This window comes from Trichechus manatus, unplaced genomic scaffold, assembly GCF_000243295.1.
Source record: "Trichechus manatus latirostris isolate Lorelei unplaced genomic scaffold, TriManLat1.0 scaffold00181, whole genome shotgun sequence".
Lineage (NCBI taxonomy): Eukaryota > Metazoa > Chordata > Mammalia > Sirenia > Trichechidae > Trichechus > Trichechus manatus.
The window spans coordinates 1,313,218-1,317,867 of record NW_004444117.1 but is presented as its reverse complement, the minus strand read 5'-3'; positions in this window follow the sequence as shown (position 1 = coordinate 1,317,867).

Genomic DNA, 4,650 nt, shown 5'->3' with positions numbered 1-4,650 from the left:
GCCAAAGTCTCACATAGACCAGAACCAAAACCAACAATTAAAATAATTCAAAGGAAAAAATACATTCTAAAGACAAAGAGAACAAAGCACCAGATACATTAAAACAAAAAAAATCAGCATAAAACAAACATACACACAATCAATATAGAAACATAAATTAACACCTTAATGTCTTAGAGAGAGCAGACAATAACAAATCATATGAAGAAACAGGATAAGATGGCTCAAACAAGTGAGCAAAATAAAGTGACAGAAAACCTTCCTGAGGAAGAAATGGTAATAGAGCTACATGATAAGGTATTTAAAAGACTTATACATAGAATCCTCAAAGAAATCAAGGAAAACACAGACAAAACCGTAGAAGAATTCAGGAAAACGATACAATAACAAAATAACAAAATAAACATACAATTAGAAACCACACAAAAACAACAACTAGAAATTCATAAGCTTAACAATATCAGAAATAGATAACTCAATGGAAGGACATAGAAGAAGAACTGAATCAATGGAAGAAAAAAATCTGCAAAATAGAGGACAAATGCCTTGATATTAATTTGTTTAAGGAACAATCACAAAAAAGAATGAAGAAAAATGAAGAAAGTCTTAAAGTTATGTGGAACATCATCAAGAGGAATAATTTAATGTATGCTATAATAGGAATTCCAGAAAAGGAGGAGAAAAAAATACAGATTATTTTTGAAGATTTATTGGCAGAAAACTTCCCTAACGTCATGGAAGACAATACACTTTCTATCCAGGAAGCTCAATGAACCCCATACAGGATAGACTCCAAAAGAAAGTCACCAAGACATCACAATCAAACTTTCCAAAACCAAAGACAAAGAATTCTGAGAGCAGCTAGGGATAAATGAAATACCACCTACAAGGGGCAGCAATAAGACTAAGCACTGATATTCCAGCAGAATCCAGACAGGAAAGATGGCAATGGGATTACATATATAAAACATTGAATGAAATGAATTGTCAACCAAGAATCATATATCCACCAAAATTGTCTTTCAAATATGATGGTGAAGCTTGAGCATTCCCAGAAATACAGAAATTAAGGTAATTTGTAAAAATGAGACAAATCTTATAAGAAATATTAAAGGATGTCCTTTGGACAGAGAACAAACGACATCAAACAGCAACCTGAGATTAAGACACATGACAGCATCACCCAGATACCAACCTAGATAAAGAATTCTCAAAAGTAAAAAAAAAAAAAAGCTCCAAATCTTAAAACAGAGGACCAGAGATGTCAATCTGTAAACAATGATAACTTCAAAACAAAAAGGAACAATAAATGGTGTAGTTACAGAACTTCCATATGGAGAGGCAGTCAAGGAGATATCAAGATATCAAGCTGTTTTAAACTTAGGAACATAAAGGTAAATTTCAGAGTGTAACCACAAATAAACTTAATAAATCTACTCACCAAAATAAAGGAGAAGAAACTCAGACAGACTTGGTAAACACAAAATCAGCAACGAATGATATGAAAAGAAAATCCATAAACAAAAAGAAGTCAGCACAGATAATTAAGTGGAACAAAGAAACCACTAGCACCACACACACACACACACAAAAGCTTAACAAAATGGCAGCAGTAAATTCATACCTATCAATAATCACATTGAATATAAATGGTTTAAATGCACCAGTCAAGAGACAGAGAGTGGCAGAATGTATTAAAAACAAATTTCACCCATCAATATGTTGTCTACAAGAGACATATCTTAGACAAAAAAGACATATAAATAGGTTAAAAATGAAAGGATGGGGAAAAAATATACCAAGCAAATAGTAACCAACAGAGAAAAGAGTGGCAATGATAATCTCTGATAAAACAGACTTTAAGTCAAAATCCATTATAATAGAAAAAGAAGGGTATTTTATAACAATTAAAGGATCAATCCACAAAGAAGACATAACCATAATAAATATATACACACCTAATGACAGAGCTCTAAAATACTTAAAACAAACCATATCAGAATTGAAAAGAGAAATAGACAGTTCTACAGTAATATTAGGGGACTTCAGCATGCCACTTTTGATGATGGACAGAACAACTATAAAGAAACTCAGCAAAGATACAGAAGATCTAAATAACACAACCAACCAACTAAACCCAACAGCAGCACAGTATGCATTCTTTTCCAGTACACATGGATCATTCTCCAGAATAGACCATATTTTAAGACACAAAGCAAGCCTCAATAAATTCAATAACATGGAAATAATACAAAGCATCTTCTCTGATCATAATATAAAACTAGAAATCAATAACAGAAACAAGAAAAAATTAAATACACGGAAATTGAATAACACCTTACATAAAAACTACTGGGTACAAGAAGGTATAAAAAATTTAAAAAAAAATCTTAGAATCAAATAAAAATGAAAACACCACATACTAAATCCTTTGGGACACAACCAAAGTACTGCTCAGAGGAGAATTTAGAGCAATAAATGCACACATCAAAAACAAACAAACAAAATCAGTAGCTTTACCCTACAGCTTGAACTAGTAGAAAAGAAACAGCAAAAGAAGTCCACAGTCACTAGAAAAAAAGGAAATAATAAAGATCAGAGCAGAAAATAAATGAAATACAAAACAGAAAGACAATAGAAAGAATCAATACTAGAAGTTGGTTCTTTGAGAGGATGAATAAAATTGACAAACCGCTGGAGGCCAAACTGACAAAGGAAGAAAAAAATGAGAAGATGCAAAATAATCAAAATAAGAAATGGGATAGATGACATTACATAAATGGACAAATTTCTAGAAACACACTACCTGCTTAAACTAGCACAAATAGAGGTAGAAAAATTTGATAATAAAAGGAGAAATTGAAGATGTCATTAAAAAATTCCCAACAACAACAAAAAAAGTGCCAACCCAGGCAGATTCACTGGATAATTCTACCAAACATTCAGAGAAGAGCTGACACCAATTCTACTCAAAATATTCCAGAACATAGAAAATGAAGGAATATGCCCTAATTCATTCTATGAAGCCAGCATATTCCTGATACCAAAGCCAGGAAAAAACAACACTAAAAAAGAAAATTACAGATCGATGTCCCTCATGAACATAGAATCAAAACTTCTCAACTAAATTATAGCCAACAGAATTCAACAGCATATCAAAAAAATTATACACTATGATCAACATATGGGTTTCATACTAGGCATGCAAAGATGGTTCAAAATTAGAAAATCAATCAATGTAATTCACAACATAAACGAAACAAAGAAAAAGAATCATGTGATCATCTCAACTGACAGAGTAAAGGCATTTGATAAAACACAACACCCTTTCCTGATAAAAATTCTCAGCAAAATAGGAATAGAAGGGAAATTCCTCAACTTAAATAAGGGCATATATGCAAAAGCAACAGCCAACATTATTCTCAACCAAGAAAGATTGAGAGAATTTCCCTTGAGAACAGGTACAAGACAAGGATGCTCTTTATCACCACTCTTATTCAATATTGTACTAGAAGTTCTATCTAGAGCAATAAGGCAAGAAAGGGAAGTAAAATGTATCCAAACTGTAAAGGAAGAAGTAAAATTATCCTTGTTCACAGATGGCATGATCCTATACATAGAAAATCCCAGGGACTACACAAGAAAATTATGGGAACTAATAGAAGGGTTCAGCAAACTGGCAAGGTACAAGATCAACACAAAAATCAGTTGGGTTCCTCTACAATAAGAAGGAGGACTCTGAAAAGGAAATCAAGAAAACAATACCATTTACAGTAGTCCCCAAAAGGGTAAAATACCTAAGAACAAACCTAACCAGTGACGTAAAAGACTTATACAATGAAAACTATAAAACACTACTAGAAAAAACCAAAAGAGATCTACAAAATGGAAAAACATTCCATGCTCATGGATTGGAGGAGTTAATACTGTGAAATCGTCAATACTACCAAAATCAATATATAGATATAATGCAATCCCAACCCCAACAACATTCTTTAATGAAATGGAAAAAGTAATTTCCAACTTTATATGGAAAGGAATGAGGCCCCAGATAGCTAAAGCAATATCGAAGAAGAAGAACAAAGTAGAAGGTCCCACATTTCCGAATCTCAAAACTTTCTATACAGCCATGGTAATCAAAACAGCCTGGTACAGGTTCAATGACAGACCCATAGACCAATGGAATAGAATTGAGAACCCAGAAGTAAATCCATCTATGTATGGGCAGCTGATCTTCGACAAAGTGTTAAAGTCCATTAAATGAGGTAGAAATAGTCTCTTTAACAAATGGTGCTAGCAAAACTGCATATTCATGTGTAGAAAAATGAGTCAGGATTCATGCCTTACACCATGCACAAAAACTAACTCAAAACGGATCCAAAACCTACATCTTTTTTTAATTTTTTATTGTACTTCAGGTGAAGGTTTACAGAACAAATAGTTTCTCATGAAACAGTAGTACACACATTATTTTATGACATTGGTTAACAACCCCATGACATGTCAACCCTCTCCTTGCTCGTCCTTTTTTTTTTTTTTTGGTGAAAATATCCATAGCCAAAGTTACACCATTTCAAAAATTTCTACATTCACAGTTCAGTGACATCGACTATGCTCTTCCAATTGTGCTGCTATTCTCACTTTAGATGA